The 20,056-nt window shown below is 40.1% G+C and overlaps 1 long non-coding RNA gene across 1 annotated transcript; it reads left to right on the forward strand.

The window, feature by feature from the left end:
• Positions 1-1,176: 1,176 nt before the first annotated feature.
• LOC120507108 lies at positions 1,177-20,050 on the forward strand. Its single transcript, XR_005628685.1, has 3 exons — positions 1,177-3,222; positions 3,367-4,296; positions 4,371-20,050. It is a non-coding gene; the product is annotated as an uncharacterized LOC120507108 (long non-coding RNA).
• The last annotated feature ends 6 nt before the right edge of the window (positions 20,051-20,056 follow it).

Below are 20,056 nucleotides of genomic sequence, written 5' to 3' on the forward strand. Positions count from 1 at the left end.
AATGGATGTCTGGACAACCAGGTAAGTAACAGCCGAAAAATACTCTGCTCTGGAAGTGTCATTTGAGAAAGAGAACTTCTACTATGTGATTCTACACGAGTTTTGCTGTGTGCCAACCCTACAGCTTCCAAGGCAAATACAGGCAGAAACACCTGCTGGGCTGAGAGGGAAGGGAAGGGAAGGGCTTACATACCCAGGATAAGTTCTGTAATTCCCATAGTATCAACACTGATTTCTAATTCTATTCTCAAAAATGGATGTTATAGAAAATTCTTCATTCTATTTTTTTTTTTTCTTTTAAAATGCTATTTTTCCCCAAGAGATTTAGGTAAAACATTACCTCCTGAAAAGTGTAAGTGTTAGTTAATGAGCTGTATTTGCAGAAACTACAGACCTCCCAGGCCTGCAATATTAGAGATCATGTATGTGTGCCGTTCTTCAGTGAAGGTTCTGGGTAGATAAATTCTATGACAAACCCAGACAGATTTTGAAACTGTCATGTAATTGGTATCCACTACTGCAGTAATGACAACCAAGAGGGAAGGCCATCCCCTGTGCAGAGGGGATTGCCAAGCCCAGGCACAACCCCAAACAGGATCATGATCAGTTAGATGGTGGTCTGGGTACAAGAGATGTGTGACAACTCCTGGTTTCTAGGAAACACATGATTACTCCAGAGGCATTTGCACAGCACAGCAGGTGGCCAGGGGACACTGGGAAACTAACAAAACTGGATGTGTCTGGGCTATTCCAAAGCTGTGTGCTAGATGATTTTAAGCAATGTTCCAGTGATGCCAGGTCTGTTGTGTCACATCAGGGAAATCAAGCAGAAATGTAAAGTATCCGAGCAAGCTTCTGACTGCAAAATGTCTTGGGCCTCTCAGTTACCCCAGCTGATTTCTTGCTATGAGTGGCTCCTCAAGCACTGACCTCAAAGTATGTTCTGTTGTTGCAAAACTTAAATCCCATGTATTTTTAGGAATTTTGAACTGGCTGAACTGAAATAATGGACAATGATTTTGAAATTGTTGCTGTTAGACTTCCTGATTTCACCTCATCTATGAAATCACAAAATTTATATATAAAAAAATGATATCAAATTATAAGTGTGAAAAACAGGTTCACTCTCATGTGAAAATTTAGAAAGTTTAATAAAGGACAATAGGAGACAAGAACCATAGAGCAAAGGTTAAAAAGGCCAGGTGCCTCTTGGTACTCAGCCAAGACCACACTGTTATCTTTGTGGATACCTTTAAATACCTTTTTCCTTACATCAGCTCTTTTCATATTCATAGACCCTCATGCATTTCCATAAACTAGTTCACATTTTCCAGGAACAATTTTACATGGCCCCTCCTTGGGCCCACCTTTTAAGAGCACGCATGTTTCTTGGCCGTGGTTTTGGCTCCTTCTCCTTATCCTTTCCAGTTCAGGCCTTGGTCCACACTGACTTCAGATGGTGAGTTGGAATATCTGTAGCAGGTGTCCTCATCCTATGTTCATTGGATCTTATCTCATCCAAGCAGACATTTTAACACAAGCATAACTATTCCACTACTATGTCTAAGCTTAATTAACAACAGAAATAAAAATTATACCTTTATAACAAAGTTATTTTAACACTACACATATAAAATCCATTTTAACACTTGCAAAAAGCCAATATTATAATATGTATCTATAATATAAGGAAGGCTGATCTGCAGAGAAAGCATTTGCATCTTTCACTCCTCAGGTGAGCAGTTAGTTTGAACTGAAAAGGTCAGGTTATTTTGACACAACCAAACTGCAAAAAGAAAAGTGAGCAATTGCATTTTTCACCACAAAACTAAACTGGAGTTTATACTTCTCTATATTTTTGGCGGTATAGTACAGCAGAAATACAAGATTTTGTGTACATTAAAATCTTATTTTATTAGTGATAGGGACCCATTTCTTCCTCTAGGGAGAAGGAATGTTTATATTGTGGGACAAGTTTGTACAGTGAAGGAGTTGATCAGAAAAATCAGACTGTAGCTCATTTTCCAGGCAACTTAATTGAACTAGCTTTGGGACTGAGAAGATACCTTTTCTATTACCCTATAATGGTTAAAGACTAAGCAACTGAAAAGTTGAAGGTTGTATTAATACTAACAGCAACTCAGTGTGCCTTAAACAAAAATAGCAACACCCACCAGAATTTGTTAACTCCTCACTGCCAAATAACTTCATTCACTTCCCACATGCAACCACCCACTTTGTTCATAACTCATTCTCTTAAATCATGCTCAGATGCACCTGATTAAAGATAGTCTTGAGGATTTTTTTAAGACTGGTTACATATTATATGCCTTTGCAGTGAAAGTGTGCCTGCTAAGACAATATCTATTTCACAAGGGGTACAGATAGGCTTGTATGTGCAAGTTAATCAGTGCTTCTGGGCCTGCTTTTCTCCCTTTTTTCTGACTTAAGCTTCTGAATTTATATGTTCCACTTAGCAGCAGCTCTTTTTGTTGTGACTGTCCAATCTCCATCAAGTACTTGCTTGCACAGTACCACAGTACTTGCCAAAAAAGAGCTTTTTCATAGCTTTCTGCTGAACAGATCTCTAACCGAGGTATAAAAAATTTCAGAGAGGCGGTTTCAATGTGGAGGATGTGAAACAGCTTATTATACTAGCCCTGAAGCTCCTACCCCTAAAGTATTTTCTTAAAGGGCTTGTGAGATTTATATTTGAAAATTTGGAAGCTTAATTTTATCTCAAGAAGAGATCTCAAGGGCAGTATGAGGAGACAAAACTGAGGTCAGCCTGTCTCTTAATATGAAGTAGCCTCTACAAGTAGTTGTTCTCTCAGGTTGTTCTTTCAGGTAGTAAATTGTTCTTTCATAATTATAATGGCCGCAGCTATTTCTACCACGTCAAGATCTAGCTTCAGGTTGTATACCTGTTCTCTAAGCCATTTCAAAGGCCCCAGTTACAACAGACTGTGGCTGGAAGACTTTGGATGAAGAATCTGGGAATTCAGTAACAGAAGGACAAGAAAGGAAGGGAGAAAATAAAAATTAATTAACTTATTTCATGTCTATTCTTGTTCCAGCCAGGACAGGGTTCATTTTTTGCAGTAGCCAGGAGGGGTATGGCCAGAACCCAGAAGTTATTCTATACTACCTCAATTCATTGCCAGGAGTGGGGGAAGGGAATCTCTTTCAGGGAGAAGGGCTCCCTCTTGGTCATGGTTGTAGGTGAGCATTTTACATGTGAATCACTGTCCTTTGTACATTCTGTCATTAATATTGTGGCTGTTTGTATTCATTTTCTTATCTCATTGCTATTTCCAGTAAATTGTTCTTATCCCAACCCATGGTCTTTGCCTTTTGTGCCCCCAGCTCCCCTCTCCAGCACACAGCACCGGAGAGGGGGAGGAGAGAACAAGCAGTGCCTGGTTTTAGTGGGAGCGCAGTACTGGAGAATGCCATTCCTAAACAACAGCACATCAAACTAATTTCCTTATTTTCCACTGGAAGTTCCATAAGAGGAGGCTGCAATAAGACTTGCATCTGCTATGAACTCAAATTATACATCACTGCAGCTGCAGTAGTAAGAGAAGACTAAGACTGCATTTGTAAGATTTGTGGCAAGTACTGTGAATAGCATATTAAAGAAGGACCCAATAAACAAGGTGATGACTTTATTCTGGAAAGAAGTTAGTCCATTGTTCTTAATGAAAGTGAAGGGAATTTTTCTTTTGTATAATTCCCTTCTTTCTGTCTTGGGACCCTGAATAAAACTGTTTCTTCATTATTTCTAACATTACTTCTACAGGCAGATACTTGAGAAATTGTTTATTTTTATATTTGAAAGACAGGGTTTGAAAGATTGATTGCTGCTTTCTGCATTAGGGAAGCTCTGTAGAATTACTGAATGTATCATGTAGGTTTCCATACTATTCTGCTTCAGATTAGCATAATTTTCAGTGTGGGTTTTTTTTTTATTTATGAGCTAACTATTTGTGAAGTGTGATTAAATTTTATTTCTGTTCTTAATAATGGGGAAGTCCTTCTCTCATGTCTCATATCAGCTCATAACATATATAAATTTCATGGCTAAACTGAATTTCCCCTTCAAGATTCTAAGTGTTGCATTTATACTGAGCCTGACACTCTGAAGCCACCTTGCCTCATAGATTGATCCTTAATGGAGCTGAGCTGACTCCCACTAGTTGGAAAACAAGCTTCATATTTCCATTCGGTCATCCTGAAGACTCAGTGAACACTAAAGGAGGAACGCATATTCAGGAATCTAAAATATTATTACAGGTCATTCCTTTTGGATCTTTCTCTTAACAAAATGCATATTCAGGAATCTAAATAATAATGACCTATTATTACAGGTCATTCCTTTTGGATCTTTCTCTTAACAAAAAAATGTGTTTTATTGAATCATGTATTTTCAGCTCTTGTGCAATAGGAGAAATAAGAGAAAGCAGTTTTCATTTTATTTTCTGAAACTATTTAGAAATGAGAGAGGCTAGTGCTGCTACTAGGATGGTATATATTGACTATTCCATAGAATGATCATTCATTGTATTCAGGAAAACATAGTGATGGATAGAAAGCAGCAGAAGAAACATTCTGCAGATTATATCACTAAGAATTTGTTCATTATGTACATATTTCAACATCCCACATAATAGAGCTACCACATAAAAGGATAAAAATGCAGCAAAAATATAATCATTTTTCTGTTGAATAAATACAATGTCGGGTAATCTTCCATCAAGTCTTGGGAGTTACAAGAATTTGGCACTGGCTCCCACTTTCCAAACAACCAACCTCTAAAAAAGTAAGCATTTCACAACTGAAGTAAACATCACATAGCTCAATTTGTGTTTACTTCAGATGAATGTTTATTCATGCTCATTTATTTCTGCAAATGTAAATTCTTTGGATTAAGAGTCTTACTGCAGAGAATCTTTCTCCAGCAGCAACAAATAACCTTAATAAATTCTTGTTGACTACTCCCCATCACTGTCTTCTCTCTCAGATGCCCAGATGTGGGCTCCAGGATGTCTCCCTCCTTGATTTTACCCCAAAGTGATGGCCAGCCAACAGGCATATCAAAGTGGCTTTTGCCCATTTTTGAAGGTAGCTCTGACACTTTGTTTTCTCCAGTTGTTGGGGCTCTCCCTCGTATCTACAGCCTTGGAAAGCTGATGGAAACTGGTTGTACAAGGACATCAGCTACATCCCTCAGCACCCTGGGGTGCAGTAGGACAGGTGTCAGGACATTTGTGGGTGTTAAGTGCTCCTGCATGATCCCTGACTTGACCATTAAACTAGGCTGGTAGCTCTTCTTCTCCCTCACTGAGTGCAGAGGCCTGGCAGACTTTGCTGGTGACAGCAAGCAGGGTGATGAAGACCTGCCTTATCCATGCCTGCTGTCATTGAATCACCTACCCCATGTGACAATGGTCAGCCTCCTGTACCTAATGTAGTAGTAAAAACATCCATTGCCCCTGACACTTCTTGCAAGCCATTGGAATTTGGGCTTCCCTTATTCTGCCTCTACATGCCTTGGCCATTTTTATTTATTCCTTCTTTACATCCTGCCCCTGTCCCCCACCTATATTTGCTTTTTTTTGTGTTGAAGATATGTCACAACTTGCTTGCTTCATCAAGCTGGCCTCCTGATATGTCTCCTTTTTTCCATGAGGATGGACCATTTTTTTTACTTGGAGAATGTTGTCTCTGAAGGCCAACAAGCTTTGCTGGAATTCTTTCCACTTCAGAGATACCTCCTCTGAGATCCCACATACAAATTCTCTGAAAAGGACAATGTTTTTGTGCTTGAAGTCCAAGTCTGTTCTCTGATTATGTTCTCCAGCCACACCTCCCAAGTCCAGAACAGAAAATTTAAAAATCGGGAGAATAAAATTGCTGTGTCCACCATAGGAGAGGATCAGTTTCAAGACCACCTAAGGAACCTGAGTGTATATAAGTCCATGGAACCCAATGAGATTCCTCCATAGGTCCTGAGGGAGCTGGCAGATGAAATTGCTAAGCCGCTATCCATAATTTTTGAAAAATCATTGCAGTCAGGTGAAGTCCCTGATGATGGAAAAAAGGAAATATAATATACATTTTTTTAAAGAGTAAAAAATACCCGGGGAATTAAAGACCAGTCAGTCTCAGTTTAGTGCCAGACAAGACCATTAAGGAAATTGTGGAAACTTTGCAAAGGCACATGAGAACCAAAGTGTTGATCACTTTCTGTGATCACCTTCCCATATATGGAAGAAATGTTCAACAGGTTTGTCATCCACAAAGGCTCTGTGGTCTTCTCTGCAGTGCTGCTCTCCAGCCAGTCATCCTCTGACCCGTGCTGCTACTTGGGATTATTCCTCACCAGGTGCAGCACCCTACACTTGCCCTTTTTTAACCTCATTGGGATTCCCTGTGCCCAAATCTGCAGCCTACGAAGGTGCTGCTGAAGGTCAGCCCTCAGATGGATCAGCCACTCTCCCCAGTTTGGTATCATCAGCAAACTTGCTGATGCATTAGGTGACAGGTGACTTCATCTAGGTGACAGAATCACAAACTATGCTGCGTTGGAAAGGACCCACAAGGATCACTGAGTCCAGTTCTTGGACCTGTACAGCACAATTCCGAAGAGCCACACCAGGTGTCTCAGAGTACTGGCCAAATGCTCCTTCAAACTGTGTCAGGCTTGGAGCAGTGACCACTTCCCCAGAGAGCCTGTTCCAGTGTCCAGCCATCCTCTGTGTGAAGAAAATTTTCCTAACATCCAGCCTAAACCGCTGCTGACACAACTTCAGCCCATTCTCTTGGGTCCTGTCACTGGTCACTGCAGAGAAGAGATCAGTGTTTGCCCCTCTGCTTCCCCTCGTGAAGGTGTTGAAGACTGTGATGAAGTCTCCCCTCAGTCTCCTCCTCTCAAGGCCACTCCTCACAAGGCTTCCCCCCAAGGCCCTTCGATCTTCGTGGTCTTCCTTTGGACACTCTCTAACAGCTTCATATCTCTTTTGTATAAAACCTTTCTCAATGAAATACCTTTGAGGAGTGACAACTCCCTCTCTCCTTACTGTCAAAAATTTCAGGAATAAGCATGCTCCTAAAGCACTTGGCAGTTGGCTTTTTAGGGTAGAAGTGGCAGTAATGTTATCTTTCCCCATTTTCACAGTGGCTCAGAGCAGCTAACAGGGGCTCAGACCTGTCACATTTACTCTTTTTATTGAATTTGCAAGACCTTGGGTAGGAAGATCAGCAGTCTTGTTCTGGCTGAATTTTTGTTGGCCAGTAGCTTTCTTTTCATTGTCTCAGATGTGAAAGCAACTCCTTTAATTGAGAAAGAGCTGGTGATGAATCTGTTTTAATTGTGTATAGTACAAACCACTTCTTTTTTTTTACAAGTAACAGTAATGAGCAGCCATTCTATGCAGAATGGGATAGTTATACCTCTGACACAAAGGCATAAGGCAGAGAAACACAGGTCTGGTACAATAGCAAAGGTTTGAAAAGCAGAGCGATGCACAATATGATGCAGAGGAGTACAGGCATGGGATGATAGAAAGTGGGGAACAAGGCTGGCACTGGAGAGAGGCTTTGCATCTATAAACCACTCTCCTGTGATCAGTTAAAGAAATGCAGACCCAGAGCTGGCCAGAACTGATTTTAAAGATAACAAAGAGAACAAATAAATATGCCATATGTATAGAGCACCATACATAGTAAATTTGGATGTAGTATTATGCTATATACCACTGAAGAAAAAGGAAAATGAAAAAAAAATGTGCACAAGTGGCCTCAAGTGGCTCCTGGAGAGAGAAAGAAGAAACCAGTGAAATTTGTATCTTTTTCCTCCTGAATGATTCATGAGGCTGACAGCTTTGGACACTTCCCTCTCTAGGGGCCCAAATCTGTTGACTTCAAGATGCAGGGGAGAAGTGGGAAGATGAGCTCTAGGAAAAGGGGAATAAAAACTACAGAATGGGTGTGTTTCCCTTTTAATTTTATTATTACCAAGACTTTTCCATATAGAAGGGATTTGACTGAAATTCTATTAGTTCATGTTCTGTAATAATTAAATCTAGATCAGAGAATCATAGAATCATTAAGATTAGAAAAGACCTCCAAGATCACTGAGCCCATCCTTTGATTGAGCACCACCATGTCAACTAGACCATAGCAGTAAGTGTCATGTCCAGTCATTTCTTGAACACTTTCACTGAGCAGCCTGTTCAGAGCTTGACAACCCTTTTAGTAAGAAAAATTCTTCCTGTTGTCCAGCCTGAGCCTCCCCTGGCTCAGCCTGAGGCTATTTCCTCTTGCTCTGTTGTTCAGTGCCTGGGAGAAGAGACCAACCCCACAGGCTACAACCTCATTTTATGTAGCTGTAGAGTGATAAGGTCCCTCTGAACATCCTTTTCTCCAGACTAAATAACCTCAGCTCCCTCAGCCACTCCTTATATGACTTACTCTCTAGATCCTTCCCATGCTTCACTGCCCTAAGAAATTTAAAATTTTTCTTAAAAGCCACTGGCAGACTGGCACATGCAGCTTCTCATATGAATGTGTTTTCATTACTGGATACATGATTACCCTACATTTATCTACAAATGGACCTTGAGCTTATTGTGCCTTCTAGCAGGGGAGCACAGCTACCTCTGACCAATGAGCAATACCATGTCTGTTGGGGAGGCTCTACTCATTAACCAAGCACACATCATTAAGAGAAACACACATGAAATGTCAAGGAAGAAAGGGAACACCTGCCTAAGCTAACCAGATCAGTCAGATCAACCCACGCCATCAATGGCATATCAGATCTCACAGCCAGGTTACCCTCCCTCATATCCAACATCATCCTAACAATATATTTCTATTTACTTGTATGTAAGTTATGATTCCTCTATTGCATAAGCAGGATTTTGAGTATAATGCTGCAACAGCTGCCAGGCTGTAGGGAATGAAGCCATCTCAGAGGGACAGGGTGCTGTCTGCAGCAGGGGTGCAGCAGGGCCTGGAGTCTTTGCTGAAGGCTGTGCTATGATGACAGTGGTGTGGTCCAGGCCAAGGTGATCAACAGTGGTGAGAGGGAAAAAATCACCAGACATCAGCAGCCTTCTGTCAGTCATAAAGTAGATTTTAATATTTTTTAGTTTTTGAAGCACAGTCAGAAAAAGCTTGTCCTACCAAATCAGGTAGTTTACCTTATAAGGCTGAGATATAGATACAGTGTAATTAATCAGAAAATAGTACAATTAGACTTCATTAATAGCTTAACTGTTCTGCTAAAACCAGTTTTGAAACTAGTTTTTGAAACTACTGTTTTTGAAAACCATCTGTAAGGTTAAATTGTGATGATAATGTAACTACTCTTCTCACAATAGTATGTACATTCTCTCAGGGGTGTGAAGGATTTGAATATTAGCATGTATAACTCTGTAAAACAGATTTATCAGGGCAGGTAATGTGTGCTTGTAAAAGACATTATCTGTGAGAAAAGTCTGCTCCTCAGGTGTTCCCTGCAGTAATGTCTGTCTTGTGGCTCTAGTGCTCCTATCTATTAAAGCATAAAGACCATTGTGAAGACATAAACAGTGGTGTCTTTTGGTGGTGTTGCAGCTGTTTTTGTCCGGCATCTGGGGATTGCTGTGATGGGAGCAGATAACCTCAAAACTTCCAGGCTGTTTTTACTTATACTCAAAGACTTGGCAAATGCTTTTTTCTTTTTTTTCCCCTAGCAACTAAAAATTAATCATTAGTCAGGCCTTATGTATATCATACCACATGTATGATACACCTTGCTGGCTCTTGATTTCACAGGGTTGACTGGCTTTAGTTCTCTGAGGTCAGGATGGCTAGGCTCAGGACCACTGAGATAAATGAGAAACAAATTTGGCATGCTTGGCCCAAACTATTATTTCCTCCTTTTGTAGGTCAAAACCAGCTTAATATGGTCATTCCAGACACGTGTTACTGATTTTGTAGAGGGGTGTTACCTGTTAGGTGACTGCTGTCTGATTCCTTCTAACAGTTGCACACTGGATATCACTGTCTTAGTCGTACTATTCTTATGCAACCATACCAAACAAACCTTACAAAATCTGTAGCTTCTGACATCAGTCAGATATGTGTGGCTGCCACACTCACAGAACAAAGTCTCTAACAGGTGTGATGCCTGAGGTAGGTAAGAGAAGGTAAGAGGTAAGAGAGGCAATAATTTAAATTTCATTTAATAAAGCATAGTAAGCAATGCACAGGTTTTGGCTCAGTAACACTGTAGCTTAAAAGAATTTCAAGCTAAACCAGATCAAACCTCAGAAAAGATACAGCTGTCTGATTTGATGGTCAAGAGATTCCACAGAAAGAGAAAGAACAGAAATCATCTCTTTCAGCAAATACCTCCCCAAAGAATCCCTCACACCCTCATTTCAGAAGAGTTTGGTGAAACCTTTGGGCAGAAACAGAAATGTGAAACATGACCTCAGAATATAGCACAGGTTTTCTGAGTTCATCTACTTTGTTCCCTGACTCATCTCCTTAAATCTCTTTTCATTAATCAAATTCATCCATGCACTTTTGGTAGAGAAAACCATAACATCATTAATTCAAAGACCAACATAATTATTTAAAATTTTGGAGTGCACTTCTTTCTATTGTAGATCAGGGAGTACGGCCGAAAAAAAAAGGTTTCTACTTCTTAGGAAAAGGTCTTATCATACATCTCAAAAATTATTTCATCTTTGTTTAAATGAAAGAGGAAGATATCAGTCTTTAGTTTCCACACAAAATAACTGGAACTTATCGGCTAGAGGGTTTAAAATTATGAGTACTTTTAGTTGGCTTTTTTAAATTCCAAATATTGTTTGAGTTGAATATCATACTACAGAAATGCTAAAGGGTATGTATGTCATGTACTGCATTGCATTTGTGAACTGCAAGGATTAAAACAACATAATCTCCAAAGAAGCTTGTACTATAAACCAAAAAATAATTGAATTTTCAGATGCATGGCTGTCTCACCTGGTAATTCAGCTTCTGGGAACGATCAGTGATGACTGTGTCAGGGAACAGCTTAGCCAAAGTCAAGAACTGAACCACCAGGCATCGGCAAGTATCTCCAGAGATAATCCTAGCCTGGGGCTGGTAGGGTTTGACATACTCCAAAAAGAATGAAACTTCAGTTTATATTCCTTATCTTTACAAGGGGATGATCATGCATCTCCGGTTTTACTCTACACCAGTTTTGGGTGTAGACAAGGAGAGATGGTCATCAGCCTATCCCACCAAACCAGCTCTACCACAACACATAATGGGAAGAAAGAAATCTTCTTTATCCTGACTGGACCCCAACAGCCTCCTCGGATCCCTCAAAATTACACTGAGCTCCCCTCCATCTTTTCTCACTCCTACTTCTTTCTGCTACAAAATTCAGTTTATATTTGCCAGCAATGAAGGAAGGAAAATTTAATATGTTCCTATTACTAGAACAAAATATAATTTTTATCAACAGTCCAGAGAATCCCTGTAATACTGTGGGTGTGATTTAGTGTGTCTTCAGGAAAAGACCTTATAGCTAGCAGCAGCATTCTTCTGTTTCTTACTTTCCATCAAAATATACTAATCTGGCACTATGTCCAGCTCTGGTGTTAATACAGTCACAGTCCTGCAGAGGTGAACACTCTCAGTTTTAAAACTTGATCTGGATTACAGGAATAAGCAGCCTCAATTTCCATTTTGCAGTCATGGTTCAGAAGACACTTAAAGGCAAGTTTTCTCCTCAGCTGAGACTTTGCTCCATGAAGTATAGTTGAGTGAACTTTTGTTCTTTCTAAAAAGAGCTGTAATGAAACAGTTACAACCTTGCTTCAAGTTTTTTTTCTCATTTTTTCAGAATGATTATATAGCAAAAGTAGTTAAAGATCTGGAGGCTTCTTTGCAAAGTGATTTTGGAAAATGGTGCCCTGTCTGTCTTGGTACTTGAGCTTCTTCTTTTTGAGAAGGCTTTATAAGATAAGACATATTTTCAGATTAACCAACTGAAACTGAAGAACTAAGAATGTATGATGTTGAGTATAAACACATGCCAAAGTGCCTTCCTTACACTTCCAAAATACACAGTATATAGAAGCAGGGAAAAATAAAGGAAAATACTTTCTCTAAAGCTGGTCTCAGCCACCATAATGATCCTAGAGTTAATCAGGTGGAACTGTTGCTGCTCCAGTTTTGTCAGACAGAGCCCCATGAAGCAATATATCTGAGTGCAAGCAGAGCACCTCACTAGCAGACATCCCTTTATGGTAAGGATAATTTATGGGCATATGCATTTTAAGGTAATACTGATGAGATATACTTGTCTTTATGTATTTATAATGGGGTGAAAGATGCAGATGATTTTTTGTGGCATGACCATGCACAATCCACATTGATCTACATGCTGTAAATATCAGGCCTACAGAAGAACAACTTTTGGGGGATTAGTTGTTAGTGCCAGGAAGATAGCTCACTGGTCAAGAAACCCCACTGTGCAGCCCCAAATGAAGGGAGAGGGTGACCCTTGCTGGGCAGGGCCTGCTCAGGGTGGTTGGTGGTGGCAGTGGTACAGATGGGGGCAAGGGACTCCTTTCACCACCAGCAGCCCCCATTCTGTCTCCCTCTGGGCATTGACTCCCTCCTGGCCTTTCCAAGCTGGACTTCCCAGCACAGTGGTGATCCTGGAGATGCTTCTCAGGTTGGGTACAAACCTGCCAAGCACTGGCTGACCCTGTGCCAGCTGCATGAGCTGCACAGGGCACAGCGTACATTTCCTGTGTCAAGGAGTCAGCACAGACCAGGTTTGCCAGGCACAGGGGTGTTTTTGAAAGTCTTATCTCTCATGGAGAATGTCCTTTGGACTTGTTTGGTCAGCTTTTTTTTTCCTGGTTTGTCATCAGAACTGCCTTGCACATATGAGATTAGAGATAACCTGCTGTGTGATACAACAACAGCAGTTTGGAGTTAGGCTGAATGGCAAGAAGCTTTTCTGTTGGCATCACTTTATGAAGTAATGGAGTTATTTTGGCAAGGTAATTCTTTTTGGGGGATTAAGGAGGGAATAAAGCTGTGAATGGTGACAATCTCAGAATATGTGCAGAAGTTAAGTTTTTCCAGTCACCATGGTTACTTGTTTCTAAGCTAGAAACAGGGAGGGAATGTATAATTTATATCTTTAAACTGACCTGCCTTATTGAAACTACATTGTGTTCTGAGTTGGACCCACTTCAGTAAAAACTGTTCAAAGAAACAGGCCTGCATTTGATGTGAAATACCATAGATATTAATCAGAGTGATTAATTCCTGCACTCTGCAAACAGCAATTGTAAAAAATGAAGTGACCAAGTCAGAGTCAAAGTGGGTTTGTTGGGTTTTATTTGATGGCACAAAACCAGATTTGATATTTTCTGAAGGTGAATTAAGACTCCAGTTTTTTGCCAGCACAAGACCACGAGAACTTTTTAATCTCTTAAAGCAAGTGTTTTGTGGTACATGGAATATTTTCTAGGTCTTCTGCATTGATATGTTTGACCCTGTAGCTGTTTTTGCATCAGGAAATAAATTGCTAGTAAGGAAGGCAGTGTCTGAAAAATATGATTAGGAAAATGTTATTGAAAACAGTATTTCTGCTTATTAATTTCTATCTACTATCTAAAGAAAGGACAAGATTTCTCTCTTCTTGTCCATTTGCTCAAACTCTCATCCAATCATTACTAATTAGCAGGGAAAAGAGCTGGTAGTTCTGGGAGAGGAAGTTGTCCCTGCCCATGCTAGAGGGGTTGTAACGACATGATTTTTAAGATCCTTCCAATCCAAATTATTCTATGTTTTGATGTTACTTTATGTACACCAGAAAGAGCTTTCAAAAGGATATTTTCCAATGTAACCTCCAACTCTTAAAACATTATATTACATCTCTTTACCAAACATATCTTGTTCCATATCCATGCACTTTACTTCCATATACAATTTACTTACATGATGGCCTGTACCTTTTACTGCAGAGCCATTTGCAATTCAGGAAACACTATGGATCAAATTCAAATATTCCTCAGGAAAAAAACTACTTTCAACTTTTAATAGAGACCTTGTCACAACCTTATCCACTTTAAAAAGCACGAGGGATATGCCTACATATATTAGGTGTCAAGAACTCCTAGATTTTTTCTGTGATAACAAATATTAATTTTACCTAATTTAATTCAATATTAGTACTGTTACTAAATGAGAACAATATTGTGAAAGCTGTAGCTTTCAATTTTTGTTTCCATTTCATGCTGTTGATTTGGTCTTTAATTATAAATGTTCACATTGTAAATCATGGTGAAGCCATCAGTTATGACTGTGACCAGACATTTGATTTTGACACTTTTATGATTAACATTATGTAAAGAAAGAGTTCTTGGCACCTGAACAGTGCTGGTGCAGCTAATCCAGCCACCACATTTACTGTAGCCGAGGTAAGTGATTCATTAGCTGAATTGTGAACAAAAGTGAACTTCTTGCCTATTGTATCAGCCCTAAAAAGTAAAACAATAAAAATGCATCATTTGTTTTAAGCAAATCTTAGACTTTACCTATAATGGTTCAATTGCAAATATCTTTCAGCAGAGAAAAGCACTGATGCCCACCCACAATGTGATGTTACAAATTTAGAAACACTCTTCTGCTGTTACCATAGAAATCATTTAAGTTTGCAACAAAAATTATGGGGGAATTTAGGAAGATTCAACAGATGCTGTTAAATTTCATCTATTTTGTTTTCAATGCACAAAATACCCTGAGGGTAAAAAAACAGTCAAGTTAGCAGAGAAGAGATGTTTGAAATTTTTAGCTCTACCTGAGAAAAGTCTAGAAGAACAGGAGATTTGCTGGTAGCTGTCTTATCCAACTCCTCTGTGTCCACCTGTTTTAGGCCATTGGAAGATGAGTCCTTTAGTTCCCAAGATTTGGGTCAGAAAATTCACTTTTGGGATGAACAGGAATTACACCTATTTGTTGGGCTGAAAAAAGTTTTCCCCAAAATCTACCTTATTTGAGACTTAAGACCTCCTTAGGTAGAATGGCCTTTCCAGCAAGAGAAATTCACATCAGAAATAAACACTGCTATAACAGCTTTTCAAAACAGCTTCTGTGTGACCAATTTGGATAAACAATCACTTGTGGATGTGCTTGTGAATCATCTCATTACAGTGAGATTCCATGTGAACCACAAGGTCTTCTCAGCAGGAGCAAGATTTGATCTGCGTGCCTGCAACGCAGAAGGCTTCATGTTCAAAGTCACCTTTAGCACAGTAGAGATTTGAAAATGTCTGATCCAGACACCATTAGATTTAGTACTGAGATTCATACTGATTTTTATACAGTCTAGATTTGACGCAGTGCTTACACAGGACCAGGGTCTTTTCTGTTTCTCATCCCACACAACCAGAGAGGAGGCAGGGGAAAGGACACCGCCAAGAGAGCTGAGCCCAGCTGACCAAAGGGATATTCCACACCATAGGACATGATGCTAAGTGTATGAAGCAGAGGCAGAAAGAGGAAGTGAGGGACATTTGGAGTAATGGTACTTGTCTTCCAACCCACCATCACCTGTGACGGGGTCTTGGTCTGCTGGAGAGGGATAAACACCTGTCTGCCCATGGGAAGCAGTAAATTCCTTGGTTTTCTTTGCTTGTGTGTGTGCGTCTTGCTTTACCTTTCCCTTTACCTTTTGCTGTACATATTGCACTGTCTTTATCTCTACCCACACTTTTTCTTTTTTACTCTGATTTTCTCCCTTATCCCACCAGAAAGTGAGGAGGAAAGAGGAAAAGTGTGAAGAGCAGAATCAGCCAGTGGCTGTTTGGAGCTTAGTTGCTGGTGTTAAACCCTTTAAACTCTTCTTTCTTTCAAAAACATAAATCCAAACCACTGCACTGTACCAACTGCTAGGAAGAAGACAAACATTAATCCAGCCAAAAAAACAGGACACCTGACATAAATGAACAATTTGATATGTCTCAGAAAGTCCTTTAGTACCTCAGAAAGAAAACTGGTGCAGCGCTGTTCTGTAAAGCTGCTCTATAGTCATTCAGACCTTTAACACTAAATAAAACAACATGCTGGCATGGATTTGAAGGCTCTCATGCATATAATTATCTGCTAGAGACCACAAATCAAAGTCTGAAATTAATTGTGGAAGAAACAAGAAGGAGCTCTGAAAACCTCTAAGGAGGAGTGGCCCATAAATAGTTTTCAGGTCTCTATTCCTAAGCACTTATGATTGTACTATGTCCCTCTCATGACCACTCAAACTCAATGTTCTCCAGAACACACACACACACAGAGTCATGAAGTGAAGGACTGAGGAACTTCCAAAAGAGAAAAAGACCAACCACAAACTCAAAAGCTGCTGCTCTTCTCAAACTCAAATGATTCTAAATAACTGTATCCTAAATATTTATCACCTTACTATTTTTTGTATGTTTTGTTGAGTCTTCCAGTTGCTGACTAATGAAGAATATATTAATTATTTTTAAAATACAGGTTTAAATCTTTATTTCAAGGAAAGAACTGCTTATCATGCATTATACCCCATAGTGAACACTGTGACTTCCTTTTAGTGAGAGGCAAACAATTAGATTGGTACATATGGATCCTCAGGTATATGCTGATATAGTTTCTTATAAATTTGTTCAGTGTGTGTCAGCAAAGGTCTGCACTGAAAGTTTTGCAATAATTTATATTTTTGGTGCTCAGAGCTGAGTTTGTTTTAACATTGAAACAATTCTGAAAGAACATTCAGTTCATGAATGTATTGGGTCTGGCTGACATGGAGCTGACTTTCACCACAGCAGCCCACAAATGTTACTCCTGGCAAAGCCCTGCTCTTCTGGTAACAACTAAACAGTTCCTGGAAGTGAAAAGTGAATTTCTCTTTTTGATTTGCACTGCCCAAACACCAATTGTTTACTTTATATTTTACTTTCAGAGATAGGATTGGGGTTAGGGTTGGGTCTCAATTTGCCATCTCTGTTAAGCTGTAGGAAACAGCTGTGTGAGTATTTGGGCCTCAGTTGTGGCTGGCCCACCATAGTAAATGAACAGGTGATTTTTGAAAAAGAATTCACAACAGGAATTAACAAAAGACACAAAAGACTAACTCTTTTCTATGTATACTTCTTTTTTTTCTTCTTCTTTTTTTTCCCCCCCAAAACTAAAGAGAAAACTAAAAAATGTGTTGGTCCTGACTCACACCTCCATGTCCTCTCAACAAGCAACTCAGGGTTGCTCCTCTGAAGCTGCTGTGGAAAATGAGAGTTCTTGGTTAAATGTGATGTGCTGGCAGTACGTTTTCATTTTCAGGTTTCTTTCTCTCTCAACAACTGTACACCAGGTTCTCCAAGATTTCTGGGGAAATTAATGAGCTGAGCTTAATCTAACTATGTGTAATCCTTTGATTTGTGTAATTTATTGTGTTTGTGCAGTGTTCATTTGTTTGTTTGGTTGGTGTGGGTTTTATTTTTATTTGCATGTATATGTTCTAATTAATTAAATATTCACATTACAAGAGGCCAACTTACAGTATGCGGTCGGTAGCTCTGACTTTTGGAAACTCAGCACTTGCCTACTTGTGCTCCTGCAGCTGCAGGTGGGTTAGCCAGGCTGGGAAGTACAGCCTTTTAAGCTTTCCCTACAAACAAACTTCACATTAAAAGCAGAATTTCCAGCTCAGGTGTCTGTCCTTGATCCTGACCTCTTCCCTCATAAGCTTGCTGGAAGAGTAGATGGTCTGGGTCGCAGCTCAGCGCACAGACCAAGGGGAGCCGCTTCCCTCTGAGATAAAAGCTGGCCAGCCAGCTCTGAGCAATGAAAACAAAGCCCCCAGAGGTACCCAGCCCGGTGTATCACCGAGCAGCTTGAAGCTAACTTGCAAGCAAACTTTTTCACTTTGTTACAGTGACACCTGGTGTTCAAAGATAGCTTTTTCGAGAGCGAAACATGAGGACGTCGATAAAAGCAGCAACACGAAGGCTTGTACTTTGGCACTGACAAACAAATGTTCCAATTTGCAAACACAAGGTTTTGTCAGGTCCCCTTTCTTCCTTCCCCACTTACTAAGGGGCAAAAAAAAAAACGTTAAAAGGAGTCTCAGTGACTTTGTGCGTCTACTGTTGATGATTTATGTATGCATTATACTCTGGAGCAACAACTGTCACACAGATTTGGGAACCTTTTCAACAATGAGACAGCAAAGCAGTCCTCTAAATATAAAGGAAAAAAACTCGAACCCAATTCTTCATTAAAGTGTGTCAAACATGAAGCCCACGAGGCTATCTTGATGTCAAATTAATTAGAGAAGACATATTTAACTACCAGTATAGTTTACTCAAGGTCAGTAAATCAAGCTCCCTTCTAACATCATTTACCTTCAAGAAGGAGCACAACATTCTGTCCTGGTTTCAGCTGGGGTAGAGTTAACTTTCTTTACACTGGCTGTCATGGGGCTGTGTTTTGGGCTTGTGCTGAACAGAGGCTTCATTATACAGAGAAGGTTGTTATTTCTGAGCACAGGCTATACAGTTCCAAGGCCTCTTCTACTTTTTGTGCTGCCGCAGTGGTAGGGTAGGGGTAAATGGGAGACTGGGAAGAAACAGAGCCAGAACAGGTGACCCCAAACTGACAAAAGGGATATTCCAGATCATCATCCTCAGTATGTGGAGGGGGGAAGAAGTAAGTGGGGGGAAGAAGGGGGGACATTTTGAGTGCTGATGTTTGTCCTCCCAAGTCACCATCATGTGTCATGAGGCCCTGCTCTCCTGGAGATGGCTGCACACCTACCTGCCTGTGGGGAGCAGTCAATTAATTCTTTACTTGGCTTTGTTTGTGTGCATGAGTTTTGTTTTCCTATCAAATTGCTTGTATCTCAACCCATGAGAGAGCTCTCTAGCATTTGCCCTTCTGATTCTCTCCCTGGTCCTGTGGGTGGAGCAGTGAGTAAGCAGCTACCTGGGGCTTGGCTGCTGGCTCAGGTTGAGCCACAACACATTCCCCAGTACCAGACTAACAAAACTCAGAGCTACTTAAGCAGTAGCTCTGTGAAGAAAAGATCTACTCAACAGAGTCACTAATGGTAAAATGCTTTAATGTTAAGAAAACCAGAACCACCCCCAAACCCCTCAAAAATCCCCAAATAAAAAACCCAAAGTCCTACTAAAAAGTTTATCAAATTACAAAAATAAAGTAGTGATAACTGTGTTTTGTCACTGTGAAGGCCTAACTTCAGTTCTATGAGTGGGATTCTTATCTGAATCAGTCTTTTTCAAATAATTTCCATTTACACCCCAGAAGAAATATTGAACAGTAATTACTGTCCGTTGTAATATCTCCTTTAAATTGCTTTCATTTCAACAAAAGTAAAGCTATCTCAAACAGCAACAAGGTATTTCATTCCTTGGAACCTCAGCTGACATGCTGGGAGACAATAAACACCAACTTGTTGTCAGGTTAATTACGATAAAGCTCTAGGTTTATTATTTGGACTGACTTCCATGCACACAGTGACAGCTGAAGGCTGCAGAGACGAATAGAGGCAGGTACAGCTGTGTGAATTTCTGTACTTCCATACAAGTTGTTTCCTGCCAGACCCTCATCCCCTTCTTCCAACCTTCCCCCACAACCCTCTGCCTCTAAACGGCATTTTGGACAAACTTGGCTGGACAACCCTCTTTGACAGTGTCAGATATTTGAGAGAGGCCCTTCTCTCCATTTAGAGACTAAACCATATACATTACTCTTCCTTTAGAACCACACACTGTTCTCATTAATGGCACATGTTAGTGGCAAGGGAAAAGAATGCCCAACAGGACTCATTCTGAGCATCCTGGTAAAATGCTACGGGAGGAGGGGATTGTTGTTATTGTTTTGTTTGTAATATTTTTGTGGGGTTTTTTTGTTTGTTTGTTTTGTGTTTGGGTTTCATTTCATTTGGGGGAAGTGTTTTTGGTGGGTTTTTTTTGTTTTGTTTTGGTTATTTTGG

This window comes from Passer montanus, unplaced genomic scaffold (genome assembly GCF_014805655.1).
Source record: "Passer montanus isolate IOZ18808 unplaced genomic scaffold, ASM1480565v1 scaffold105, whole genome shotgun sequence".
Classification (NCBI taxonomy): Eukaryota; Metazoa; Chordata; class Aves; order Passeriformes; family Passeridae; genus Passer; species Passer montanus.